The sequence below is a fragment of the Papaver somniferum genome, chromosome 3 (genome assembly GCF_003573695.1).
Source record: "Papaver somniferum cultivar HN1 chromosome 3, ASM357369v1, whole genome shotgun sequence".
NCBI lineage: Eukaryota > Viridiplantae > Streptophyta > Magnoliopsida > Ranunculales > Papaveraceae > Papaver > Papaver somniferum.
The window spans coordinates 18,846,936-18,863,135 of record NC_039360.1 but is presented as its reverse complement, the minus strand read 5'-3'; positions in this window follow the sequence as shown (position 1 = coordinate 18,863,135).

The window sequence follows — 16,200 nt, the reverse complement described above, 5'->3', positions numbered from 1 at the left end:
TACAAAAAACAAAAATCATGGGAATGTAAAGTTCAATGAGAAAGAGACGTTCTGCTTACAGTTAACTTTTGCATGAAGCCATGAACTACACAGGAACAAGATAGAATATGCATGAATTTTGTTCATCTTCTATTAGTGTCACTTTTTTTTATAAGAAAACAGCGTGTGTGCTCATGAATAGCAACACACTCAAGCTTACAGACATGTTCAGATTGGATAGGACTAGCACCATGTTGAACAACCACAGTTGGATCAGGTATATTACATATTTCCTCGACAGTTGAAGCCTGAAATAATTGGAGGGTAACAAAAAACTGTTCGAGGTTAGGACCTTTCCAATTTAAGTTTTGTAATAAAATTGAACTGAATAAATTTTTTGCTAATCTAATAGCCGAGAGGTTCTGATGAGGAACTAGTCTAATTAAGTTTCCTAAAACAAAATCAATAGCTTCAAAATGTCCTTCATGAGTCTGGTTGAGACTTACTTGAAATCTTTCTTGAACCTCCATTTGGCACCTCTCTTGAATGGCCTGTAAAGTTGCATCATCTTCAGCAGCGAAGTCTATGTTGGGTTTCTACAGTTCCTTGCTTCAGTGCCGTGTTATATGTGCTCCTTTTTCTGATCTGGCATCTCTGTTGAGTCCAATAGTTTTGTTCTTGTAGTTTTTTGCTCCCACACATTGTCCTGAGAAGGACATAGAAATTAGAGCGAAGTTAGTATAGGGGGTTAAATCACCATTACCAATGTTAGTATCAACTTATAGAATACTAATGCTAATAGTGATTCCAATTTTTTCCTTATGTTGCCTTATGGGTCTTGCATTCCTAAAATGTTGATCATTATTGGGATCCTGATAGTACATATTGTTCAAAATATGCCCCTGATTATGTAACACTCTATTAAAGGAGCATAGATATTGGGTTATTTTCAAAGCAGCACTATCAGCAGAAGGGGTGATAGAGACATTGTAGAACACAAAGAATAAAGACATTGTAGAAAGCAAAGAATAAGCTTTGAATTTCAATAGCTTAAACCTAGTTTGAGTTTTCTTCTTGAAATAGAAGAAAAATTATCAGAATTTTGAAGTCTTGTGAGTAAAATTTTTGAAGGTTTATCGAGATGAGGTAGTTGTAACAAACGAAGATGATTGACTTGATAATATTGTTGGAATGCATCGATCACAACCATTTCTTCTACATATATTTAATTTTAAAAAATCATCATTCATGTTCTGTGAGGGAGATCAGGAGAGGAAACATTATATTTACAGGAGGGATAAACTATACGAATAGCTGATTTATTACTATTATTTGCGGAACAAACAAAACAACGCTACACCATATTCCTAATACGTTAAGGGGTATTACCAAGGTAGTTAATATCGTGTATCAGTATCGTATCGATCGGGTCCTATACACCTACACAGATGATAACATCTGTTTTTATAGGCGATACATCATTAGGATTTCTTTTAATATTTATTATTTATCAAACAAAAAAATATATTGATATAACCATAATAGAAAATAGTAATTGTAGTAAACATACTTCAATCTTACAAAATAAGAGGTGGTTGATTAGAGCCTTATACTATCAACAACGAAACGAAGCATTGAATGTTTGTTAGCCCATCAATATCACATTTACAGTAATTACATCCACCATAATCATATATGAAGTTAGCAAATTAGTGGAGTTACTTTATTGAAATAAAAGTTCAAGAAATCATAATAAAAAAACAAAATACATTAGTGATATATCAGTGTACAAGTGAAACCGATATTAACAGTGTACAAGTGAAACCGATGTATCGGTCCGTATAGAACGATACATGCGTTTTTATCGTTTCTCCTTCGTATCGCGGATATTTTCCGTATCTTAAAGGTTTTTTCTGATATCTTATAAAAACCTGTAATATCGGTCTGTACAACCGATATTGACTACCTTGGATACTACTATAGGTGATAATTACAATTTAAAACTTTACTGATAAATTTTCTAAATACGGGAGGGAGATGATACACCCACATAATAATTCTTCCGAGAATTCTCCCTATGCACACCATCTCAGTGACCCACACCATATAATTATAGGGGGTTTCCTTTGGGTCTCGCTAGTTTTTGAGTAGCGGAAGAGTTTTTGGGAGAAATTCTTGGGGGCGTGAATCATTTCTGAAATAAATTTCTCCTACCCTACCTCTATTTTAGAAAATGTGAGAAAAAAATAAGAAAATAAAAATATCAGTTTTTTCTGAAACAAAAAGGAGTAGAACAAGATTGCAAAACAAGGATGTTATTTTTAGCAGGAATTTGGAGTAATCTAGGTTTTATATGATGTTATTTTTCTAGGAATGCTAGACGCTTGAGTAAGATTATTTTTTTTAGAGATTAAATTTGCTTTAAATCCAAAATAGATTAATATGCAGTTATTTTTACTAGCGCTCCACGTGCCTCTACTACAACATGTACATTGTGATGTATGTGTCCTATTTCAGCTTTATCTACTTAAGGTTACAACCACTACGTTGTCTCCGTGATCTTTTGGTTTTTTCTTTTCAATATTTCAAACAAATCAATGAAAAATTACTCTCCGGCAAAAAAAAAACAAGTAAATTTATGTTTCCCATGGGATGAGGGTATCGAATAAACGTATAGTTTGGATTTAAAGCAAATTTGGTAAAAAGAAGTAGAGCAAGAGTAAATTACTCTCTGAAAAAAGGTATGGATATACAATCTAAAAATGACTTGGAAATATTTTTGTTTTATTTTTTGAGAAATTGGAGAAAACTAAGGAAGAAATATTTGATTATTTCTTTGTTGTTAAGCGGACTATAAGAAATCTTGAGATAATTTTCATGGGATCTTTGTTTTGTATGAAATTTTATAATCTAATTAACATTTTTATCGGAAAAAAGAAGCTTTCGTCGCATAGCCATGTTGAAACTTGTTATAAATAAAACTTGGCCAAAGGAAATACTCACAAGAAACTCGATGGCTTGAGCTGCCTATGTCTCTTGGTGGTGATGGTGATGCCCACCGAGATCATGATTGTTAAAGAGGATACCACCATTATCAGGGGTGCCATCTGAGTGATTCAAAGATTAGGATTGTTTTTTTTTCTTTTTATCTTATATAGAATTATATGTTATCCCCATAAAAATTGCATTGGTGTTTAGCGATCATGACCAAAATAGGGAATTTGTCTAAGTCTTGATTTACTAATAAAAAATTAAGGCTAAACTTTTTTCTGTTGTTTTCCTAGTAGATTATATAGCTGTCATGTACACCCTTTGGATGCACACCTTTGATACCAATTGGTATGATAGTGTGATATTTTGACATAAAAGTTCAGGAGATAAATATAGTTCCTGGCCATATAATCTACTTTTGTACAGTATTTTTATCCGTAGAGTTTTCACTACTTGCACCGTTTCTCAAGAAAATCGAGGAAAAGAATAATTTCACAGAAATTCCAACCCCAAATTTGTAATTTAACAGTCCCCATTGGGCTCTGTTGCTGAATATTTTCTCGTAGAAATGGATGAATTTAGTTGACACATGTTTTCTCTTTCCCATGTATATTTCATGCAATAAAGATCTGATTATAGGTTGTCAGCAATGCTCTCAGATCTAATTATAGCATTGCATATTTAGAAGAATAAATAAATTTGTATTCCTGATGCAATAGAGTCATATGGCATACATATGGAAAATGTAAGAGAATTTAGACATATGTGAAAATCCAACGATTATCTTGCCGTTATATACCTCTCAATAAAATGGCTTGACCAAGAAAACCACTGACACGTCAGGTCACACTACGTTATTCAATGTCTAAATATTATTTTGTATGATGTGTTTCAATAAACTTCCACATTTTTCATTCAAATGTTATTTAACATGTAAGTTGTTGTGGATTCTAAATGCACACAATATGCTTGCAAGTATACAAGGTCAAAATTTATAATAAAAGGGTGAGTAGGGGTTTGTCCACAGGGAGAGGAGCATATAAGAAGTTTTCCTAGCTAAGGTGTGTAATGAGCTAAGGGCAGGCAAGGTTTCAGGCAGCGAAATAAGAACACAAGGTAAAGCAATAGAGAAGCAGGCTAAGAACCAAAGCAGGGTAAAGCAATACAGAAGCAGTTAAGAAAGGCAACAAACAACCAAGGCTTGGCAGCCAAGGGCAAGAGGCAGGATTGTGCACTGACTTCAGTGCACAGTAGCTACAAGATGCAGGGAAATAAAAAGCAAGAAAAGTAACAGGTGATACAAGCATACAGGACTGAAATTAAAAGTGACTGAAAGAGTAGTGGTGGTAAGCCAAGGCATATGATCCACCTTGTATCCTAATCAAGTGACATGGTCTAGGTTAAGTTCATTCCTAAGCATACAACTAGAAATGAAAGAACACCAACTTGCTCACTAGTCTACCCCTAGCATTGGCTGTCTTTTGACAGTACAGCCAATCACAGGCTCTATGAGCATTGGCCTCTCTCAAATACACATTCACAACACAGCAACAGGAAGTAACCAACTAGCTCATTCACACTTGACAGTGCACAAGGCTTCACTGAGCCTTGGCCTGAAGATGATTAGCTCATGCTAACCATGAAGTGACAACATGCATACACTAACATAGATAATTCATACATAACTAGCACATATCAGATAATTCAACACATAAGCAACTTGCACTGTTAACTGAGAAGAACACTGAAAAATAAAATTTGAACCAATTCTCTACTGGCTAGTCCAGAGAGGTAAATAGTGTCTTTCTAATACTTCCCCCAACACCCATTTATACCCAATTACAAAATCCCCAAAAATCAGGACTACATCAGTCCAATTAAGGTTTGGTGAAAATACAAAATAAATCAAATAAAATCCTACCTAACTATGATAACAACCCTAATTGGACTAACCCATGCTTCAATTAGACGTACAAGTTATTTCCCCAAAAAATTCCCAAATCAGAAAAATTAGGGTTCTTAAAATTTTTTTACCTAATCACTGTTGACACTGATGGATGTCGACCCATGCCTCCAATCCTTCTCCTGATGCTTCTCTTTTTCTTCCCATGCCCTAATTGCTTTTCTAGCTCATCTATTCCATCAATTTCTCTTCTAGGGTTCCTGTGAGAGGAAAAGATCGAGGAATTGATGTTATAGAAAGCTAGAGGAGTAGGGGAATGATGGCTCGAATGGTGATGGTTGAATGATTTGGGGAGAGGATGGTGGAGTGATTTGGGGAGAAGATGGTGGTGATGGAGACGGACATGGTGGTGGTACGGGTTCTGAAGGAAGAAGAGATGGAGAAGAAAGAAGAAAGGTGCGTTTGGCTGGGTATAGGGTGTTCGATACTTGGGTGTTAGGCGGGCGTATCGAGTGTGATGATCTGCGACGCTGCGCCGTGGGATAGGGAGATGAAAGATCAATCGGACGGTGAGATGAAGTGAAGCTTGTAGCGACCGCTGGATTTTTTTATACAACGAAGTTAACGGCTCTAGATGGGGTTAGGTGTTGTAGTGTAAGGCGGAGATATCAAACGTTGATGAACAGCAAGGGAGCGACCGTTGGATTCAACTACCATCTAATCTGAAGGCTTGGAATTTCAGCGCTGTGGTGCTTGGCAGAGACTTCAGATTTTGATGCTCTATGCAGGAGCGACCGTCGGATGCGTCTGGGAACTGATCTGACGGCTGAGAACGGAGGCGCTTTTGTGTGTAGAAAATGAGGTTGTGCGCACCATTCTTCGCGGCTTCCTTGCGTAATTTCTCCCGGCTTTTCACTACTTTTCTGCTCTTTTCGCTCCGCGACTCATCCGAACTTTATTTATTACCAAAAAATGCAAAATTAATTAATAAAAATATTTATTCTTGAAAACAATGAAAATACAGAATATGGGATAAAATGTAGAATTAATGCACAAAAGATGAGTTAAAATGCCAACAAAAAGGGATAAATATATACAATATTTGGCACTCATCAAATACCCCCAAACCTGAATTTTACTTGTCCTCAAGTAAAACAAAACTAAGGAAATCCTAACTATACCACTGTCGCTGGTCTCTCGAATGCATTTAGCGTATGCACTAAGCCTTTTAAACCACTAAGTGTCCCTAGTGGACGAGTTGAAGTCTCGTGAAGGTTTACCAGAGGTGTGCCTACAAAACCTAAGGACAAAATATGAGCTCAGATTCCATCAAATGTGACATGTGCAAAACAGTTAAGCTCACAGCAAAATGGAGATGTCAATCTAGCTATCGAAGGCACAATCCTAACACTGATAACAAATAAGGACATGTGATAAGAGTGTAAAGTGTATCTACACATGTGTAAAGAAAGATTTGAAGTCATGACTACTAATCACCAAGAGATAGTTTCTCAGGCTAAGAACTGAGGTCGAAATCTAGCTAGCTGTCCGGACTTTACGAGAATTGTGAATGAGTTGGAGGTATTTCACAATTACTCGCGTTGTACATCAATGGCATACACCCTCCTTGCTTATTACAATAAAACAACAAAATGACTCTTTACATGACTCTTATTTACATTGACAATTCTCTTTTTATTTTTGGAACAAGAGAGGATGGAATTGAACAATACTTGATTTTTTTGTATTTTTCTGATAGTTTTTTTTTTCTCATATTTTTTTTTTAACAAGGAAACACTTTTGATACATATACAAAAAGAAACAAAAATTACATGACACTTTGCAAGAGGTAGCCCTTTTTGATGCACCCAGTTAAATTCGATGGTTGTCTTTCTTAATGTAACCTCCACCTTCTATCCCAACCAACCAAAGAACAAGCTAGTCAAGTTTCGTTCAGTATTCTAAAGTGATTGGCAATCGTAACTTCCTATCAAACACCTTGAAGATCGAGGCCATACATGTATTGGTAGATCGTGCGCGTGCAAATTTCTTATCACTATGTGAATTGTGCTAGAATCAGGGTGCCTAAATATCTAGACTAAGACTCCTAATAATTACATATTTGCACAAGAGTCAACATTTCAAGGTAAATGAGCTCCATTTTTATGATTTTTTAATTTTTTAATTTTTAATTTTGATTTTTCAATTTTTTTGGAATTTCAATTTTTTCAAAAAGATGGAGTTCGTTTTCAATTATGGCAAATTATCATGGTATCTACTCTATACCCCCAAACCTAAACTAAACATTGTCCTCAATGTTTCAAAATATGGAAAGAATTATAAAACAATATATGAAGAGGAACATGCTGAGTAGAGTAAAAGGAGAGAGAATACCCGATTGTACGGCGACAGCTCGATTAAAACTCCGTTATTTCAAGGCAAAAATCCATCATATTAGCAGTCACAATGGATGAGCACAAAATATATACAAAAGGAAATTTAACTAACACATTACCTACAAGACAATTTTGGTTTTTAATGGGATTGGACTTTTTGGAAAAAATTTGGTTTTGTTGGGAAAACGACAAATTTTGGTTTTGATGGGAAAGATTTGGAAAACATTTTGGTTATTTAGGGAAAGAGTGGACCAGTTTAGTCCACATAGACTGGGTCCTCCAGGTCGGTTGTTTCAATGTCGGGTGGAAATGGCTCAAGGAATGGCTTTAATCTCTGCCCGTTGACTTTGAAAACGTTCTTGTTGGAGACATCCTCCAACTCTACAGCTCCATGAGGAAAAACTGTGCGTACTAGGTACGGACCCTTCCATCTGGAACGCAGTTTTCCTGGAAAAAGATGTAATCGGGAGTCATACAGCAAGACTTTCTGACCAGGAGTGAAGGATTTGCGCAGAATACGCTTGTCATGAAACATCTTCATCTTTTGCTTGTACAGCTTGGCACTGTCATAAGCCTCATTTCTCAATTCTTCCAACTCGTTGAGTTGAAGTTTCCTTTGAATTCCAGCTTCGTCCAGAGAGAAGTTCAGCTCTTTGATTGCCCAGTAGGCACGATGTTCTAATTCCACAGGTAGATGGCACGGTTTTCCATACACTAGACGATAGGGGGACATGCCAATTGGTGTCTTGTAAGCTGTTCTATAGGCCCATAAAGCATCATTCAATCTTAATGACCAATCTTTCCTAGACGGGTTGACCGTCTTCTCCAGAATGTGCTTAATTTCCCTATTAGACACTTCCACTTGTCCACTAGTCTGAGGGTGGTACGGAGTAGCAACCTTGTGAGTTATGCCATACTTGCGTACTAAAGACTCAAAGTACTTGTTACGAAAATGTGAACCGCCGTCACTGATGATAGCTCTAGGGGTACCAAAACGTGCAAATATGTTTTCTTTTAGAAATGAAAGTACCACCTTGTGGTCATTTGTTCTGGTTGCTATGGCTTCTACCCACTTAGAAACGTAATCAACTGCGACTAGGATGTACAGCTTGCTGTCAGACATGGGAAATGGACCCATGAAGTCTATCCCCCAAACATCAAAAATTTCCACAATCAAAATGGGGTTCAATGGCATCATGTTTCTCCTCGAAATGCTTCCTAGCTTTTGACAGCGTTCACAAGCAACACAATAATCATGGCAATCCTTGAACAATGATGGCCAATAGAATCCACACTGCAAGATCTTTGCAGCAGTTTTCTTGGCACTGAAATGGCCTCCACATGCTTGGTCATGACAGAAAGATATCACATCTTTCTGTTCAGTGTTGGGGACACATCTCCTAATGATTTGGTCTGGACAGTACTTGAACAAATATGGGTCATCCCAAAGGAAATGTTTGACTTCAGCCAGGAATTTAGAGCGGTCTTGTCTCGACCAACGTGAGGGCATCCTACTGATAGACGCATTTATGTGTCTATTTTGTTCTCAATATTCTGTATTGTTAGACTCGATTAAGTACTTATTGTGTTATTTTGTGTTTTTGTAGATGTTTTTTAGAGAAATAAGCCTTTGCGGCGAAATGAGCTCAAAAAAGTGATGATTTACACCCCGGAGAAAAGTACTAAAGGCACCCCAGAAATGCACCGGAAGCGTCCCAGAAATGTACCGGAGGAACCCAGAAAAATTACTATTTCCACCCCAAAATTACTATTTCCACCCCAATTGCTAAAGGGACACCCGTACAGGATTAGGGGGAGGACACTTTTCTTCTCATAATTCAAATTTCATTTTTGGCGGGAAAATATATTCTCTCTCTGGCAGATTTTCAATCAACAAAATGAAGGTGTTGTGGTGCGATTCAATGGCTAAAAATTGGTAGGAAGATGTGATATAGCTTAAGGAATACAGTATGTGTGTCAGAATCGATCGAATTTGGCTAGAATCGGCTAAACAAGTCATCATCAGAGAACATGGCAGTCACGGGTTTGAGAGGATTTTTTGAGGGATTCGGACGTGTTATGATGATGCATGGAGGACTCTAGCACACTTTTGGACCGTGTAGAAGCTAAATAAGGGAGTATCAGAGGCTGTTTACGCGTGGAGAATCATTTCAGGGAAGAAAATATTCGGAAAATATTTTCTTTAAACACCGAGTAATGAAGATTATATGGAGTAATTGAGGGAGATTCAACGAGCTGTAGGTGTATAAATATGTTCCCTGGGAGTACTAGAGAGGCTGTCGAGAGTTGGGAGAAGAGAGGAGAGCCACAGACGCAGAAATCAAGAGTTTATAAAACTCTGCTGCTGCTGCTGCTGCTGCTGATAAAGAACACCAAGCACACGAAGAACGGACTCGCAGTAGCAGTCGTTTATCAACAGTGGAAATGACTCACGTCCGTGGGTCGTAGGTGTGGGTCGTAGCATTTCAGCGACAACAGCACCTCAGCTTTGTCGTTCATTTTGGACGCCTTCTGTGGGTCGCAGAATTCTGTTTTAGAACATTTACTTATCTTTCTCTTTATTGTAAACATCAATTGAGCTTAATAAAATATTTTGAGAGGTTTTCCAACATGATGAGTTAATTCCCTCGTAACCAAGGCAATGGAGGAAGCTATTCACGCAACATAAATGGGTAACTATTTCATTTAATTATATAATTCACCTAATCGCTGCTTTTGCAGAGTTTTAAATTGTTTGAATAATTGTCTTAATTATTTGTTATTCAGTTTGATAGGTTATGCTTGGTTTAATCTCTTGATAATCTATGCTTAAGGTTTACAAATAATATTTGAGAATTTGTATGATTGATAGTGAATTAAAGATAAAAGAGGACTTAAGAATTGAATAGAGTTTTGAAATATTTATCATTCAATCTTGCGTAGTAGTGGAATCTAGTGTCTTGGTTACCTCTCGCCCAAAATTGTTAATATTTTGTATATATATTTTTATAAGTCTAAAAAAATCCTTTACCTTCACAAGTCTTAGAGTTCGAACCTTTATTACTACAACCCCCATTAAATCTTTAATCATTTTGGCGCCGCCGACGCGGATTTGTGCTTAGGTAGAATTTTTTTTTTTTAGGTTTACTATTTTTTTTTAGAATTATTTGTTCCTTTTTACTTTGTCTTTTTGTCTTTGATTTACAGGTTCGAAGTGGAGCACTAAGGACTTGGAGAGGAAAAAGCTTAAAGCGAAAAGCGAAAAGAGAAGAAAAAAGGACAATTTTAGGATTTAATTTTTAATTTTTTTTTTTTTAGAGTGTGTGAGGAAAACTGTAATTTTTTTTATTTTGGACTTTCTTTTTTATTTGGACTTAATTCTGGACTTTGGACATTATTTTTAAAACCCTACGGAAGGGTTATAAATTAAAAATAAAAAAATTAAATACAAACTGTTTGCAGGGAAGGACGACGATTACTATATCGTCTCGGCCCCTCGGGTTCGCACACGGCATAGGAGTCGTGGCCCGAGTCGACGACAACGGTTCATCGCCCGTCTGGTACGGGAGGTAAGTCCAATCGAAACACCCGCGAATCTCCTGCAAGCGGGTTACTGTCTGCCTTAAGGTGATAATTGTTTGAGGACGAACCGGACTGTCTTTATTTTCCTAGTAAAGGGCAAGGCCTGGCCTAAACAAGATAAGGGTTCGGATTTCATCACCGTTCTCTTCTTGCCCGCCTTAGGAAAACGAAACCGAACGCGAACCTAAGCTTTAAAATTTGGAATAGAACGAGACCGATAGGGTAACGAGCTTAATAGGAAACTCGTTCGAAAAATATTGGTTGCTCTTTAAGCACACTCCAAAGTTCATGACGGTTTCTGTGAGTTGAATACGTGACTGCGCCGCCTTGTGATAGCGGTGAGGCCTTGGGTATCAAAGCTCCACTGAGCTTCCCTCGCCTCAATTCAACTTACTTTGACTCGGATTGATTCCAGAGGGGTTTGCTCAAATTGCAACGAATTCCCTTTCGAAAGATAGAAGCTGGTCTAGAAACAATCTAAGTGGAGCCATCATGCTTTTTGTTTGCTAGAAATCTTTAGGTTTGTTTTGGTGGAGTCGAGTCGGCCTTGTTTGTGATTGTGTAGAATTCCCCTGCAATTAAGAATGTCGAGCTGGTATGATAGAAGCCAATACAATGAATATCGACCCGAATTTGAATATGGACATCATCAGTTTTATTACCATGGTGGGAATAGTGGTTGGGAACGCCAAACTCTTCAAGGTTATGGTTCATACCATGGTGAGCCCAATCACTATCCTCACAACCATCAGTCATACGAGAAAAATTCTGATAATTCCTCTTTACTTGAGTCGACACTTAAGTTAGCTGAGACAACACGTAAGTTCGCTGAAATGAATAACTTAGTTATGGACGAAAATAATGCAATGAGTGAACTTTCTTTACCTGGTTTCCTAGATTACGTCAGGAATTCATGTGAGTCGGCCCAAAAGCTTTTGTTAGAGACCCAGAATAGAACTTCTCTAAAAGATCTAAATTTCCAAAATAGTGTTTCCAATTTTACCCTTGATGTCAATAGTGAATATCTGCCTAATTTAGAGGACGAGGTTAGAATAAAAGACACTACTTATTTAGATAAGGTTCAATCATTTTCGTACTATGATGATGAGGATAGCAGTGATGAAGAATCTGAAATTTGTAGGCATAGTGATCAGGAGTCTAGTAATCCAATTGAGTTGTATAGTGATTATATTATTTCTAGTTCAAATCCAAATAATTTTTATGATTATTCACCTATTCAAAAGGACGAGGATTTGATTAGGGATACCACCGTTTTAGACGACGTAGTATTTCCTGTTTACGAAGCCGATAGTGGTTTAGAGGAACGGGTTCATTTCGAAAATACTGTTTTAGGGTCTAGCGACTTAGAAACAATAGTCTTGGAAGAAAAAGATAGACCCGTAGAGATGAGTAAAGATGCACTACCTGATAATAACTTAGAAGAATCTCTTGAATATTTTAAGGACTCTGAAGATACGGAAATTCAAGAAATAATTAGAGGTCTATCTAGAGACACTGAAAACTCTAAGTTTGGGGGTGATTATCACTTCCCTAGTGCCTTACCTTTAACTCTCAGAAAGTTCCTACACTTAGGACTTGATATCTGTGCCTCGACCATTTTACAAGAATACCTTCATACTCGTTTTCCCGAGCCTAATGATGTCCATGAAGGAGTTCAGTCGTTAGAAACCCATCCTCTGGTTGATGTGGTTTGCCCAGGCTATGATCCCCAGATTGACTTTGTTTTCCCACCAAATAGTTTTCTTCCAACTGTGGGAACGTTTATATTCCAAATGTGTCGAATATTAAGTTGTGAGACTAAACCTAAATGCCTTAGGAAATTAGAATCGATACATTTGCTTAAGAATGACCACTATTCTCACTGTGGTCAATTTTGTAAGTCATATCTGATTGACTTAGAGGATCCGCAATTATTTAGGTTATTACTTCGTGATTCTAAGTTCGTATTTGAGTTTTTACAGACTCTAAGACCTAGTGATTCGGATCCCATCTATGAAGAAATGCAGCCAATGAAAATATTCTATTTAGACCCTTTCATAGAACCTGAACCTGAACCGCAATTAGCGATAGTTTTCAGGAAACTAGGTAAGGGCATGCTATTCTTGTCCATTTTCTTGGTTCACTGCAGTTTCCTTTGGTCAGCTCTATTTGGTTTTGAAGACCCACAGTTATTTCGACTGTTACTTTATGGTTCGAGTTGACTAAACCTTTCCTAAGTCTGGCTGAAGACTTTAAACTTAGCACTTCTTGGGAGGTAACCCAATCTCATGCAACCCGGTAATATCCTTCCTTCACTCTTTTGCTTCAAATAGTAACTGTCTCTCCTTGTTCATGCTTTTAATTTCATCTTTAGAACATTGAGGACAATGTTAGATTTAAGTTTGGGGGTATGGGAGAAACTTTTTAGTTGCAATAAATAAACTCCAGAGCCTAGAAATTTATGCGTATTTAGGATAGCACTAACCAATCTAAGTGGATGGAAACATTTTTGTTTTAGGAGTTGAGGAACCAATCTGACTAGATGGAAACATCTACAGAGTCTATTCATAAAATCACAGAGCTCAGGTGTTAGAAATAACATGATAGTTTCGCCATATCTTGTCGAGTCCTTTTCACTTTCTATTTTTAGTTTTCTTTTGTTTCAAGTGATTTGGTGGGGCACACGATTCAAGTTGTTACCTTTGCTAGGGTGAAATAGAGTGACTGAGTTACCTTTTCAAAAAAAAAAAAAAAAGACTGGACCAGTTAGACCAATCGGAATAAGTATTAACACTTGGATAGCAATATGCGTGTGTTCTCCCTGTTTCCGTCGCCTAAGCAAGCGTGGAATGCAGGACCCGTGGGAACTATCGTGTAATCTGCTGACAAGAAGCATGCGCTTGGATCCAAAAGATCTATTCATGCCGTTAAGTTAAAAAAAAATGGTTATTGTTATGTGTAGTCAACTGCTGGTTCCCTTGTATTTGCCAGTTTGTTGATCTAAATTTAAGTTATTGACCACTGGTTCCCTTGTATATGCCAGTGTGTTAATATTAGTCAGACCGGTATCTCAGTCATTTAGGTTAGGTTCATCTTGGCAGAGGCCTTCAGACAGATATGGGAAACACCGTTCACTTTTCAACCATCTACATTTTTCTTTTTCCATCTTCTTAATCTTTTCATGTGATTAGTCTGACTCCGAGTATGATGTCCATCGTGAAACTATCTTAGTAGAGCTCTGTCACTTATATGAATTTTAGTATGCTTGAGTGCAAACTCGTGTACACCAATTGGAATTTCGCATCAGGGTTCTTCCTCTTAGAGTCAATAATTGTATACCAACCAAGGAGGTTTTTTAGTGCTTTCCAAGGTTTTGCCTAGATATCTAGGGTCTGGAGTATTGGTTTTTGTGGGTACACCTCTGATAAACCCACCCGAGATTAACTCGGTCACTTTTCAAGAATAAATTTTGCTCGAGGACTAGCAAATAATAAGTTTGGGGGTATTTGATAGACGCATTTATGTGTCTATTTTGTTCTCAATATTCTGTATTGTTAGACTCGATTAAGTACTTATTGTGTTATTTTGTGTTTTTGTAGATGTTTTTAGAGAAATAAGCCTTTGCGGCGAAATGAGCTCAAAAAAGTGATGATTTACACCCCGGAGAAAAGTACTAAAGGCACCCCAGAAATGCACCGGAAGCGTCCCAGAAATGTACCGGAGGAACCCTGAAAAATTACTATTTCCACCCCAAAATTACTATTTCCACCCCAATTGCTAAAGGGACACCCGTACAGGATTAGGGGGAGGACACTTTTCTTCTCATAATTCAAATTTCATTTTTGGCGGGAAAATATATTCTCTCTCTGGCAGATTTTCAATCAACAAAATGAAGGTGTTGTGGTGCGATTCAATGGCTAAAAATTGGTAGGAAGATGTGATATAGCTTAAGGAATACAGTATGTGTGTCAGAATCGATCGAATTTGGCTAGAATCGGCTAAACAAGTCATCATCAGAGAACATGGCAGTCACGGGTTTGAGAGGATTTTTTGAGGGATTCGGACGTGTTATGATGATGCATGGAGGACTCTAGCACACTTTTGGACCGTGTAGAAGCTAAATAAGGGAGTATCAGAGGCTGTTTACGCGTGGAGAATCATTTCAGGGAAGAAAATATTCGGAAAATATTTTCTTTAAACACCGAGTAATGAAGATTATATGGAGTAATTGAGGGAGATTCAACGAGCTGTAGGTGTATAAATATGTTCCCTGGGAGTACTAGAGAGGCTGTCGAGAGTTTGGGGAGGTTTGGAGGCGAGCAGAGAGGCGCAGGAGGAGTTGCAGAGAAGTTACCTGCTGCTGCTGCTGCCATTAACACGCCTGAAGAACACGAAGAACGGACTCTCAGAAGCAGTCGTTCTTCAACAGAAACATCGACTGTCCCTTGTGGGTCGTAGTTCTTCAACGACAACAGCACCACAGCTCTGTCGTTGATTCTGGACGCCTTCTGTGGGTCGCAGAGTTCTGTTTTACATCAATTTCTTGTATTTCTCTTCATTGTAAAACACTTTTGAGCATCAATGAAATATTTTGAGAGCATTTTTACTATGATGAGTTAAACCCCAACACTGGGGCGACGGAGGAGGCCGAGCTTCATAAATGGGTAATTTTATTAATTCTTTTTAAGACTTTTGCATTAAAAATTAAGTGAAATATGATTTGATTAAATTGGGTGTTATTTGATTAGATGGGTCATGCTTAGCTTAGGTGATTTGATGTTCCATGCTTAACATTTACAACCAATGTTTTGAGAATCGACTTTGGCAAAATAAGAGTCCATATATGTTTTGAGCTATTATTGTTGAGAATAAATCATTAAGCCTTATGTTATGAAGATTGGCCGAATCATTAGTCCCAGTACCTCTCTACCAATTTGTCAATATTTGTATATATATTTATTTTCTAAAAAATTATCCTTCACAAGTCCGAGAGTTTGAACCTTTATTACTACAACCCCCATTAAATCTTTAATCATTTTGGCGCCGCCGACGCGGATTTGTGCTTAGGTAGAATTTTTTTTTTTTTTAGGTTTACTATTTTTTTTTTAGAATTATTTGTTCCTTTTTACTTTGTCTTTTTGTCTTTGATTTACAGGTTCGAAGTGGAGCACTAAGGACTTGGAGAGGAAAAAGCTTAAAGCGAAAAGCGAAAAGAGACGAAAAAAGGACAATTTTAGGATTTAATTTTTAATTTTTTTTTTTAGAGTGTGTGAGGAAAACTGTAATTTTTTTTATTTTGGACTTTCTTTTTTATTTGGACTTTATTCTGGACAATTGGACTTTTTTTTT